Below are 13822 nucleotides of genomic sequence, written 5' to 3'. Positions count from 1 at the left end.
GGTTGTCCCATAAACTTTTTAAAGTCTTGAAAGGCTTGCTCGCATTCGACTGTCCATTCAAATTCCTTTCCCTTCCTTAGAGTGGTGTAGAAGGGGAGAGATCTTATTGCAGATCCTGCCAGGAATTTGGACAAGGCTGCCAGCCGCCCGTTGAGTTGTTGCACCTCTTTGATACAAGTCGGGCTTTTCATGTCGAGTACGGCCCTGCACTTGTCCGGGTTTACTTCGATTCCTCTCTGTGTGATCATAAAACCCAAGAATTTACCGGCTTCTACTGCGAAAGTACATTTTGTGGGATTGAGTTGCATGCCGTGTCGTCTTATGGTGTCGAATACTTGTTTCAGGTCGGATAGTAACATCTCTCCATTTTGCGTCTTCACTAGCATGTCGTCTACATAGACCTCCATGATTTTTCCGATGTGATCCGAAAAAATTTTGTTCATTAATCTTTGGTAAGTGGCTCCCGCATTTTTGAGACCGAAAGGCATAATAATGTAACAGTAATTTGCCTTTGGGGTTAAGAAAGAGGTTTTTTCTTGGTCGGGTGGGTACATTGGGATTTGGTTATATCCCGAGTATGCGTCCATAAAGGAGAGGTATTTGTATCTGGAGGAGGCATCTACCAGTGCGTCGATGTTTGGGAGTGGATAAGGATCTTTTGGGCAAGCTTTGTTGAGATCGGTATAGTCGGTGCACATTCTCCACTTCCCATTTGACTTTTCTACCAAAACGACATTAGCAAGCCATAGCGGGTATTTGACTTCTCTTATGAAGCCTGCCTCCAGTAGAGCTCGTACCTGTTCTTCCACCGCTTGAGAGCATTCTGGTCTTAGCTTTTTGTGCCTTTGTTGTACCGGCTGAGATCCTGGGTAGACTGCTAGCTTATGGCACATTAGTTTGGGATCTATACCTGGCATGTCTGCGGCCTTTCACGCAAAGAGGTCGGCATTATCACATAGGAACTGTATGAGTGATTCTCTTGTGTCCCCTTTTAGGAGTGTGCCGATGTTGGTTATTTGGTCCGGGGTGTTTCCGATCTGGATTTTCTCTATTTCTCCTTCAGGTTATGAGCGAAGCTCCTCCCGCCGCTGAGCTCCACCAAGCTCGATTGTATGGAATTCTTCACCTCTGCCTCTGAGGTTTAGACTTTCGTTGTAACAGCAGCGCGCCATTTTCTGGTCTGCCTTTACTGTGGCTATTCCTTCTGCGGTTGGGAATTTCATGCATAGATGCGGAGTCGAGACTATTGCGCCAAGTTGATTTGACGCTGTCCGACCTATTAGAGCATTGTAGGCTGAGCTTACGTCAACGACGATGTAGTCTATTTTGAGTGTTGTTGACTGACTTCCCTTTCCAAAAGTTGTGTGGAGCGGAATGTATCCCATTGGTTGAACCGGGGTATCTCCTAATCCGAACAGGCTATCCGGATATGCTCTGAGTTCTTTTTCTTCCAAGACGAGTTTGTCAAAGGCGGTTTTGAATAAGATATCGGCAGAGCTCCCCTGGTCTATCAGTGTTCGATGGAGATTTGCGTTTGCCAGTAAGATTGTGATGACCATGGGATCGTCATGTCCTGATGTGATGCTGGATGCGTCTTCTTTGGTAAAAGTGATCGCTGGGATGTTGAGTGATTCCTTCCTTTCCGCGACGTGATATATGTCTTTGAGATGTCTTTTGCGGGATGACTTGGAGATTCCTCCTCCGGCGGATATGCCGTGTATCATGTGGACGTGTCTTTCTGGTGTCCGGGATGATGCATAGTAGGTCCGACATCTTCTGCTCTTCTTCTTTTCCTTTGTTCATCTTCGTGGGTGGCCAGGTATCGATCTAACCTTCCTTCTCGTACGAGATTTTCTATGACGTTTTTTAAATCAAAACACTCATTGGTGGAGTGTCCGCGGATCCGATGATATTCACAGTATTAAGCCCGGTTTTCTCCTCCTTTTTTGCCTTTGAGTGGTCGAGCTGGTGGTATTTTTTCTGTGTTGCAAACTTCTCTGTAGACATCCATAAGAGACACCCGAAAAGGGGTGTAATTATGGTACTTTTTGATTTTTTCTCCATGTCGATCTTCCTTTTTTCTGGAATATTTGTCTTTATCACGAGGGATGAACCCTGGTTTTGAAGTCTCTCCTAATCGGGAGTTTTCCTCCATGTTGATGTACTTTTCTGCTCGCTCCTGCACCTCGTTCAGAGATGTTGGATACTTCTTTGATATGGATTGACTGAAAGGCCCTTCTCGCAGACCGTTAATGAGACCCATGATGGCAGCTTCTATTGGAAGGTTTTGTATATCCATGCATGTTTTGTTAAATCTCTCCATGTAGTTTCGCAGGGTTTCCCGCTCCCCTTGTCTGATTCCTAGTAAGCTCAGAGCATGTTTTGCTTTGTCCTTTTGGATGGAGAATCTGGCCAGAAATTTTTTAGCCAAGTCGTCGAAACTTGAGATGGACCTAGGAGGGAGGTTGTCGAACCATCTAATTGCTGTTTTTGTTAAAGTGGTTGGAAAGGCTTTGAAATGAACTGCATCTGAGGCATCAGTGAGGTACATTCTGCTTTTGAAGTTGCTGAGATGATGGCTGGGATCCGTTGTGCCGTCGTACAAGATCATGGCTGGGAGTTTAAAGTCTTTTGGGATTCTTGTTTTCATGATCTCCCTGGTGAATGGATCTTGTTCCTTGCGGGTGCTATCTTCGGGGGTGGGATGGTTGGCTTTAGTCTTGACATCGGCCTCAATTTTTAGGAGTTTGTTCTCCAATTCCTGGCGTCGTCTTATTTCTCTTTGTAGATCCTTTTCGGCCTCTCGTTGACGTAGAGCGTCTTCCTCGAGTTACTTTAACCGACTTTGGAGTGCCTCCAGGGCTCCCTCGTTTGGGGAGTTTTTATCATTGACTTGAGGAGTATCCTTTGCTGTTGTGCCCACATTTTTGTGCGGCGTTCTTTCTTCTAGATATGAGGTGTGATCGTTGTAATGGTCGTCCGCCATGGTAATGGGATGACTTCTAGGTTCCCCGGCAACGGCGCCAATGTTCCGAGGGTTACCTGAAACTAGAGGTCGATCTCGAACGAGATCTTTTATATTGATCGGAGCTGCTGAGTCCGATCTTACGGGGGTGTTTGGAGTCGCGGTGTCCGACATGTGAGACTTGGTGATAATGCTGATCCTTCGTCCTCGGAGGGTGGGGGTACCTGCAAGGGATTCCGATGTTTAAGTTAGCAAGGGTATTAAGCAGGTATTGAGTAGTATCAGAGTATGAGTTTATACCTGGGTGCTTTAGTGTATTTATAATGGCGTAAAGTGACCTTCTTAGATAAGATAAGTTAGTTATCTTATCTTATCTTTATCTTCGAGCGAGGTCATCTTATCTTTAAGGGAACCGCCTTTATCTCTATAGGCTTGGTCTGCCCTTGGATTCGGGTCGTGTTCCTCTGCTTGGGCCCTTTTATTGGGCTTTCCTGTGACTTGGTCGAGCTCTTTAAGAAGAGGTCGGGTTGTCCTAGCCTGAAGAGGTCGGTCGCTTTGTCTGTAGAACATCCCGGGTAGGACAGCTCAACCCAGGGTATGAACAGTAAGATTATTGAGTTCAAAATGTACATGACCCATTTTATTGTGGTAGACAAGAAGGAAAATACCAAGACAATCAACAATAGATGGTCCATAAATTTCTCAAATAGGATAATGGTTCAACCGGTTTTTAGACCAAACTATTCTCTTGAAGCATTTAGCTTTAAGCCCATTCCAGAGTGTCTTGCTGCTGACATGCTGGAAGATTCAGTTCTAATCAGTAAGAGTATACCTTATCAGTTATAGTCAAATAAATTGTAAAATGTAACCGAGTTGTGTTAGTCATTTAGTTTCATATCAACTTCAAATGTGGTGTAGATGTCATAGGGGAAGTGGTTGGCAAGGAGGATCCAAGAGAACTCATAACTTACAAAGTAAGAGAGATTAACAGATTGGTTGTCATTCTTGAAGACCTTGAGTAAGACAATATGATTATAGGTTCATATATTTTCAAACATAAATTATTATATCACTAACAAACCTTCATATATTTGTGAATGTTGTTCACAATAGTATTGATTATATTTCAGGGTTAAGGTATTTCAATGGCTTCAAAGAATAAAAAAGAACAGAGCAAAGAAGCGAATTAGGAAAGCAATTAGGAGTGGAGTTTGCTGAAGTCCTCGCGTAGGCGAGCCTTCTTCTCATGTGTGAGTTCTTCGCTTGAGTAGCATTCACTTACATGCAAGAGATTCTCGCATGTGCAACCATTTTTCGTGTGAGCAAAAAACCTCCACGTGCCTGACTTAATGAAACATGTTCATCCTTGTTTTGACCATCTAAAAGACCCTCAATTACTATATTCTGAAGTATTATGGATGCCAAGAGGAGGGGGAGGAACATTCACCCACTCACTTACATATTTGGATGCTATTTTGAGTTTTTGTATTTTTCCTATGGTTTTAGGAGATTTTTGGGCGAAATTAGCAAGATTGGTAAAGTCTTGTTCAGAGACGAAAAAAGGATAGTAGATGCTGTGAAATCCTGACCTCCATGCATTCCAACGAAAATCTCTTGCATTACAGAGATCCAATTGACGCATTTCTCAATGGGGTTGGATAGCTAACTTTTAGAGCTTTCCAGCAATATATAATAGTCCATACTTCTCTTCTAGATCACTGCCTATAACTGGTGTTGAACGTCCACATATGGAGTTCAATGCCCAAGAAGGACCAAGCTCAACGTTGAACGCCTAAAACTGGCGTTCAACGCCACCAAGGGACCAAGGGAGCAGCATTCATCCCCAACGTCAGTTCTCCAAGTTGAACGCCAGTCTTGGACGAAGCATATGACCAAAGTGAGCCCAAAGTGGATTTTAGCACTCCTTAGCTTAGTTTCATTTATCCTTGTACATTTTAATTCTAAATTAACATCTTTTAGGGTTAGCATCTCCTATTTAAAAAGGAGATCACTTAGGTTTAGAGGATCAATCTTTTACTATCAAACACCTAACCTTTCTCTGTAAACTATGAGCAACTAAACCTTCTAGGTTAAGGTTAGGAGTTCTTCTTCTCCTATGGATTAATATGATTACTTCTCCATTTTAATATATGTTTGATTCCATTCTATGATGTATTGTTGTTCTACATCTAAATGAATCTCGAGTGGAATGAAAGTATTGAGCTAAAGCTTGAGAATACGTCTCCTAAACCAATAATTTATCTGGGCTAATTGGGATATATGACATATAATCTTGTTAGTTATGGTTAATGAGATTTCTGTGGTGATAAGGCTAGAATATTGAGCTTCATTTCGATTTGGAAGATCTGACATTGTCTGTGGCGTTTTGAGTGGGATCAAAGGAGAATAAATTGCATAAGCTTCAGCCTCGTTCACATTGAATGACCGCTAACAACGGTGTTTGATGTGGATTAGAGGAGATTAACTTGCTGAGAGGCCAGGAGTTAATCACTTACAACTTTGCCATAGAATAAATCATTTGTTGTTAAAGTAGTCTGTAAGAAGTATTTATCCAGAAAGATAAAGCATCTCCAAATCCTTAACTGTTTCTCATTAATTGTTTCTACATCAATTCTTTACTGTTTTCTTTATTATTTTGTTTATGTTCCTACAACAATAACCACTATCTTTCTATTCACCTGACTAAGATCTGTAGGATAACCACAGCTTGCTCAATCCAACAAACCTCGTGGGATCGACCTTTACTCACCTGAGGCATTACTTGGACAACCCGGTGCACTTGCTGGTGAAGTTGTGCGAGTTCGATTTCGCGCACCATATTTTTGGCACTGTTGCCGGGGATCGTTCGAGATTGACAAACTAGCGGTTGTCTTGCTGCTTAGATCAGGTATTCTTATTTGTTTTTGCTTAATTATCTTTCTCTTTATTTTCGAAAATTGTTCTTGTTTTCTTTCTTTTTGCTCGAATTTTTCTTAGTATTTTTTCTTGTTTGATTTCAAAATTTTTAAGTTTGGTGTCTTCTTGTGTTTGTCCCTCTACTTTTTGAAGTTAGTGCCTTTTAATTTCAAATTTCAAGTTTGGTGTTTTAATTTTTTTGCATCTGTGGATATCTTACCGGGAAGCTCTCTAGACTGTGACATAGAGACTCCCATTTTTCTTGGTTTTTTATCTGTTCAGAAACACTATGAGTGCTATGGATCTAGAGGGCGAAGCACAAACTAGGAGAACCTGGCGATCGTATACAACTCCCACCCCAGACTTCTATGGAAGAAGCATTAGTGTGCCCCTCCCCCCATAGAAACGGACAATTTTGAGCTCAACCCGAACTTGATCACGCTTGTACAGAAAAACTGTCAGTTTTATGGACACCCTCAGGAGGATCCCACCAAATTCATTTATGACTTCTTGCAAATCTGTGACACTGTAAAGACCAATAGAGTGGATCCTGACGTCTACAGGCTGCTACTTTTCCTGTTTGCTGTAAGAGATCAAGCCAAGGACTACCTGGGAGAACAACCTAAAGAGAGCCTGAACACTTGGAGCAAGGTGGCTGACAAGTTCCTGAACAGATATTTTCCCCCAAGAAAGCTAACTAAACAAAGAAAGGACATTCAAGCCTTCGAACAAGAGGAAGGCAAATCCCTCTATGATGCCTGGGGGAGATACAAGTCATTGCTCTGGAAATGCCCTGTTCAGCTATTCACCCACTTGGTCGAGCTGGACATCTTTTATGATGAACTACTTGATGCTGCCCAAATGTCCCTGGATCACTCTGTAGGCAGCTCCTTACACATTTTGAAAACACCCAAAGAAGCTCAGGAGCTCATTGAAACAGTGGCCAATAATCAACACTTATACACAGCAAAAAGACCCAAGGCAAGAGGGGAACCCAAGGAGGAGTCCATAACAGACATAATTCTAGCTCAGAATAAAACAATGGTTGAGCAGTTGGACCTTTTGACAAGGTAGTTGGAGAGCGTGCATGCATTAGCAAGGAGCCAGCACAGTATAGCTCAGGAGACCTAAGCGTCCCTCTAAAGTGTGAAAACATAACTATACCAATTGAAAACCAAGCAAGGAGCTGAAAAATGCCAGGCAATTGACCTACGGAGTGGCAGAACACTGATTACCCCATCTTAATACAATATTACACCAGAAGAAGAATGCACAGCACCCCAGACTACTGCTCCTGGCATTCAACGCCCAGAAGGGAGCAATAGGGGCGTTCAATGCCCAAAAGGGCACAACACTGGCATTCAATGCCTAGAAGGGGAAGGCAATATACACGCCAATTCAGGAAGCGTTCCACTAAGGCAGGCTGACAATCCTTCCTCGGTCACTATCGATAATCACTCTGCATCACTCAGGACCCTTGAATACAAAGCTAGGCTGCCATATCCTCAGAAACTGCATAGGACAAAAGGATGAGCAATTTGCCAGGTTTTGGGATATCCTCAAGACACTCGAGACAAGATCCCATTTGCTAAAGCTCTTGAACAGAAGTCTTCCTACGCCAAGTTTATGAACGACATAATGAGCCACAAAAAGGATTGGAGGGAGGCAGGGAAAGCTTTGCTCACCAAGGAATACAGTGCGATTATCCAGAGAAACCTACCAAAGAAACTACAGGACCCTTGGAGTTTTGTGATACCATGCACCCTTGGGGACACTTGCAAAAGCACAGCCCTATGTGATCTTGGAGCAAGCATCAACCTCATGCCATTATCATTAATGAACAAGCTCTGAATCCAAGAATCCAAGCCTACCCGCATCTGCCTTCAGCTTGCTGATGGCTCTATCAAGATCCCATCAGTGGTGGTTGAAGAGATGATTGTCAGGGTTGGTCCCTTCACATTCCCCATAGACTTTGTAATCCTAGATATGGAAGAAAATAGGAATGCTTCTATTATTCTAGGAAGACCTTTTTTGGCTACAGGGAGAACCATCATTGACGTTCAGAAAGGATAAGTAAGACTGAGAGTCAATAAGGATGGGTTCACATTCAATGCTGTCAAAGCCATCCAACACCCTGACCCTCCAAAGGAATGCATAAAGATTGATGTCATATAACCCCTGGTTGAAGAGGTACATGAGATTGAAAGACTTGAGGAAGAGCTGGATAACATTCTTGAAGATGCCATGCCTGAATTGCATGTACCAGAAGAGCAGGAGGAGACGCTGACCAACCCTAAAGTGGAAGATGGACCTCCTAAACTCGAGCTTAATCCTTTGCCACCATCCTTGAAATATGTGTTCTTAGGAGATGGTGACATATATCCAGTTATCATAAGTTCTGCCCTAAAGTAGCAGAAAGAAGAGGTGCTAATTCAAGTACTCAAAGCTCACAAGATAGCTCTCGGATGGACTATAAGTAACTTAAAAGGAATCAGTCCAACTTGATGTATGCACAAAATTAGACTTGAAGATGACGCTAAACCCGTGGTGCAGCCACAGAGGCGACTGAATCTGGCTATGAAGGAGGTGGTCCAAAAAGAGGTTACAAATTTTTGGGAGGATGGGATCATATATCCCATTTCTGATAGTCTCTAGGTAAGCCCTGTACAAGTGGTACCCAAGAAAGGCGGGATGGCAGTAATCCACAATGAAAAAAATGAGTTGATCCCCACAAGAACTGTCACAGGGTGGCATATGTGCATCGACTATAGGAGACTCAACAACGCCATAAGAAAGGATCATTTTCCCTTACCTTTCATAGACCAGATTCTGGAAAGGCTGGCTGGCCATACATTCTACTTCTTTTTGAATGGCTACTCGGGCTACAATCAAATTGTAGTAGATCCTCAAGATCAAGAAAAGACAGCTTTTACATGCCCATAGGGAGTGTTTGCCTATAAGAGAATGTCATTTGGCCTTTGTAATGCACCAGCAACCTTTCAAAGGTGCATGCTCTCTATCTTCTCAGATATGGTGGAAAAATTCTTGGAAGTATTCATGGATGACTTCTCTGTTCACTACAAGAAAAACACCCATTGAGCCACACTTTTTTTAAGCTACATTTGAAAAGCGTAGCCTATTTTTTCGCATGGTGCCCTTTTATAAGAGAATATGACACACTATTGAGGCATCACTTCAAAAGTGTCTCCTTAGATATTTTAAATATCACTAATAAAGCGTAGCCGTATTTGAATATCTATGGGTACATTTTTCTCATCAAAGGGTGCATTTTTAAAGAGTAACCTATTTATTATATTTTGGATGCGTTTCAAAAACATCTCCTAATGTATCTAGGGCTAAATACAAACACTTAGTGAAATGTTTTTCACATTTTCACCAAATCAGAAACGGTGCTGTATCCCCCAATCCTTAATCTAATGAACCCCCTTCATCTCTCTTCTCTATTCTCTCTCGTTACTCTCTTTTCTGTTCTCTAGCTCACTTCTCTCTCGGTCTCGCACTTACTGTCTCAGACTCAAGCTCGTCATTGCAGTTTGCGTCGTCACCATGTCGCACTCAGTCACCGCCTTCCCTGCGCTCATTTTGCCGGTGGCAGAAGAAGACGGAACTAGCATCTGGTCCCTCAGGTGGTGATGGTCTTCGTCTTCTTGTTTCGACCATTAATTTTTAGTTGGTCAGCTTTCTTCACAGTCGATCCCAGGTGAGTTTCCTTCAGCCTTGTTCTTTCAATGTTAATTTCGATGTATCTTTAGAGTTTCATATTGAAATTAGAATTTTATGGTGGTGGTGGTTGTTGTTGTATGTGACTTTTTTTTATTAATTGTCGAAGCTGAATACTAGAGATTTGGAAATTGGAATGGTACTTCTTCACAGTTTTATTGTTGCTCTCTGTGTTTGTGAAAATGCATGTGTTGTAGCACCAGTGTTACTGTAAAGGGAGTAACTGCTGCTCATTTTCTAAGTTAAGTTGCTGTAAATGGAGGAGCATCTTCTGGGTGATTTTTCAGTTCTATTGAACATCACACTGGTAAACTTCTTCATTGTTTTATAACTTTCAAAACATTATTCTTCATTATGTGTTGATGCTATTGTTGTTAAGTTTGTCATGTTTAATTTCTGGATTCTGTAAGTTTTCCTAATTCCTTATTATTTTGTAAGGTTGCTAGCTAATGTTTAATTATCAATATGGCAAAGTGTTCTACTTTTATGCAGTATGTAGTATGCTCCTTACTCGCTCTCTATCCTCTCTTTGCCGTCATTCTCTCACTCGCTCTCTTTTTAGTGTAGAAGAAGGTGCGTGTGGCTGTGCTGATGATGATGAACAACAGTGGCTAGTGGTATGTATCAATTTTTAGTTGGTTCTGTGAAATTTGAGAGGTTTAGGGTTTTGATTTAGGGGTTTTTATTTGGGCCACTAGGAATTGGGGGGTTTTAGCTTCAGAACGGTGGTATGTATTGATTTTCAGTTGGTTTTGTGGAATTTGAGAGGTTTGGGGTTCTTATTTAGGGTTTTTATTTGTGGATTTTAGCTACTGGATATGCCACTAGGAATTGGGGATTTTAGATTCAGAACAATCCACCTGAATCGCATTTTCCTGCAGGATCAACGGCAAGCAATAGGCTTTCATTTTCTCTCGGTGTCATTTAATCAGAAAAGAGGAGAAATTATTAGTAAGTGTAGCTTCTGCTAAATGCATCCATTCGTTTATTCATCTTCATCTTTTTCATTCTTATTACTGAATGCATAGTGAGTTAGTGACTGAACCAAAAAGGAAAAATGAATGTTGCTCTGTGTGCATCCGTGCTTTAAATGTAATTCCTGTACCTAAGCCAAATTGCAACCTGTTTTGATTACATTTTTGTTAATATGCTTTGTTGTAAGATCATAAAGCTAAGGGTGTTTCGAAACTGATTCTAATGGAGACGAGAATATTATCAACTTGTACCAATACAGGCTAACTATGACTGCTCTGCAACATTGCAACTAATTTTACTATTTTTATTTTATTTAACAAAAGTCCAAACATAATAAAAAAAACTATTTCTTCTTAATCTTAAAAAAGTTATTGCTTTGCTATTGTAAAAAATTTAATGGGGATGTTTTCAGGGTATTATTATTGTCTTGATTTGGTTTCGGTTATCATTACTTTTGCAATGAAATTTCATTTCACATGTTTTTTAGCATGTCTGAAAATTTGATGGTACAATTTGTTTATTTTATAAAGGATATTGCTTTAAGACTTAAAGCTACTATCAAGTATGCAAAGACTTTGGTTGACCTGTATTACTCAATAGGAAGTTTGGTCCTTATAAAGGTAACTATTTGGACTCAACCTAACTATGCTTGGTGAGCTATGTTACATGAGTTTCTATTACATTTCTCTTGGGATAATGGTGTATTGCTGGAAATTTTTTCTTCTCTATACTTGTTAATTAGGGCTTTATTTCTTCTGAACCTTCAAATGTTATCCAAATATGCCCAAAGTTTCTTCTGTTATTTAAATATTGGATGCATGTCTCATTGGCAATGTGATATTGGTTTCCTTATGTTCTCTCCTGCCTTTAGCCACCCTTTTTGCATACAGGACCAGGCTTCTGATGTTGGTGTGCTTCTTGTCGATGCTGATGGGATCTTCCACTCAATCAAGGTCTATTTTTAGTAACCATTGGTAGAATATGCATATAGTAAGGTTTTGCATCATTATGGTGGTCTCTTTGGACATTTTGATCTGAGAATTAATATATTTGTTTTACCATGAGTTGCACCAATTGTTGCTACTGCAATGTCACATGTATAGTTCAGTTAAATAAAGTATTGTGCATGTTCTATTCTGTTGTAAATTAAATAGGAAGAAGAATAACTTAATATTATTGATATTGTTATGTTTATAATTCCAAAGGTTATATGTCTCTAGGAATAGATGAACTTAAATTTATCAATTGTCAATCTTGTGTATTATTGTTATGAAAATATTGTGCTGATTTCGATTATCTTTAAATGGGAACAACTATGGTACACAAAATCATGATACACAACTTCGTGCAGCTGACCAGCAAGTGCACTGGGTCGTCTAAGTAATACCTTACATGAGTAAGGGTCGATCCAATGGAGATTGTCGGCTTGAAGCAAGCTATGGTCATCTTGTAAATCTCAATCAGGCAGATTCAAATTGTTATGGGGTTTTGATAATTAAAAGATAAATAAGACATAAAATAAGATAGAAATACTTATGTAATTCATTGGTGGGAATTTCATATAAGCGTATGGAGATGCTTTGTTCCTTCTGAATCTCTGCTTTCCTACTGCCTTCATCCAGTCATGTGTACTCCCTTCCATGGCAAGCTGTATGTTGGGGGATCATCGTTGTCAATGGCTACCATCCGTCCTCTCATTGAAAATGGTCCGACTATAGGTTACGTATGGCTAATCATCTGTCAGTTCTCGATCGTGTCGGAATAAGATCCATTGATCCTTTTGTGCACTGTCACTGCGCTCAACACTCGCGAGTTTGAAACTCATCACAGTCATCTCATCCCAGATCCTACTCAGAATACCACAGACAAGGTTTAGACTTTTCGGATCTCAAGAATGCTGCCAATTGATTCTAGCTTATACCAAGAAAACTCTGATCTCATGGAATGGAAGGCTCTGTTGTCAGGAGAGGCAACCATGCGTCGTGGACCAGGAGGCCAAGAGATATGCATTCAAGCTTGTTTTAAGGTAGAACGAAAGTGGTTGTCAAGCATGCGTTCATAAGTGAGAATGGTGATGAGTGTCACTTGATCATCACATTCATCATGTTGAAGTGCAAATGGATATCTTAGTATAAGAATAAGCTTGAATTGAATAGAAAATAGTAGTAATTGCATTAATTCATGAGGAACAGTAGAGCTCCACACCTTAATCTATGATGTGTAGAAATTCCACCATTGAAAATACATAAGAACGGCCATGCCTCCCAAATAACATGAACCAATAAAAAAAAGGGTTCAAAGACCTGATCCCAAGATCAAAGATGATCAAAATATCACAGATGATAAAAAAGATGAAAATACAATAGTAAAAGGTCATATTTATAGCCAACTAGTAACCTAGGGTTTATAGAAATAAGTAAATGATGCAGAAATCCACTTCCGGGGCCCACTTGGTGTGTGCTTGGGCTGAGCATTGAAGCTTTCATGTGCATAGGCTTCTCTTGGAGTTAAATGCCAGCTCTGGTGCCAGTTTGGGCGTTTAACTCCAATTCTGGTGCCAGTTTGGGCGTTTTACGCCAGAATTTTTATGCTGACTTGGAACGCCAGTTTGGGCCATCAAATCTCGAGCAAAGTATGAACTATTATACATTGCTGGAAAACCCAATATGTCTATTTTCCAACTCAATTGAGAGCGCGCCAATTGGGCTTCGGTAGCTCCAGAAAATCCACTTCAAGTGCAGGGAGGTCAGAATTCAATAGCATCTTCAGTCTTTTTTCAGCCTCTGAATCAGATTTTTGCTCAGGTCCCTCAATTTCAGCCAGAAGATACCTAAAATCACAGAAAAACACATAAACTCATAGTAAAGTCCAGAAATGTGATTTTTGCATAAAAACTAATAGTTATATACTAAAAACTAACTAAATCATACTAAAAACTACCTAAAAATAATGCCAAAAGCGTATAAATTATCCGCTCATCACAACACCAAACTTAAATTGTTGCTTGTCCCTAAGCAACTGAAAACAAAATAAAAAGAAGAGAATATACAATGAATCTCACAATATCAATGAAACTTTGTACCAATTAGATGAGCGGGGCTAGTAGCTTTTTGCTTCTGAACAGTTTTGGCATCTCACTTTATCCTTTGAAATTCAGAATGATTGGCATCTATAGGAACTTAGAATTTTAGATAGTGTTATTGATTCTCCTAGTTTAGTACGTTG

The sequence above is a fragment of the Arachis hypogaea genome, chromosome 7 (assembly GCF_003086295.3).
Source record: "Arachis hypogaea cultivar Tifrunner chromosome 7, arahy.Tifrunner.gnm2.J5K5, whole genome shotgun sequence".
NCBI classification, from domain to species: Eukaryota; Viridiplantae; Streptophyta; class Magnoliopsida; order Fabales; family Fabaceae; genus Arachis; species Arachis hypogaea.
The sequence above is the reverse complement of the archived record's forward strand: the minus strand, read 5'-3'. Positions refer to the sequence as shown.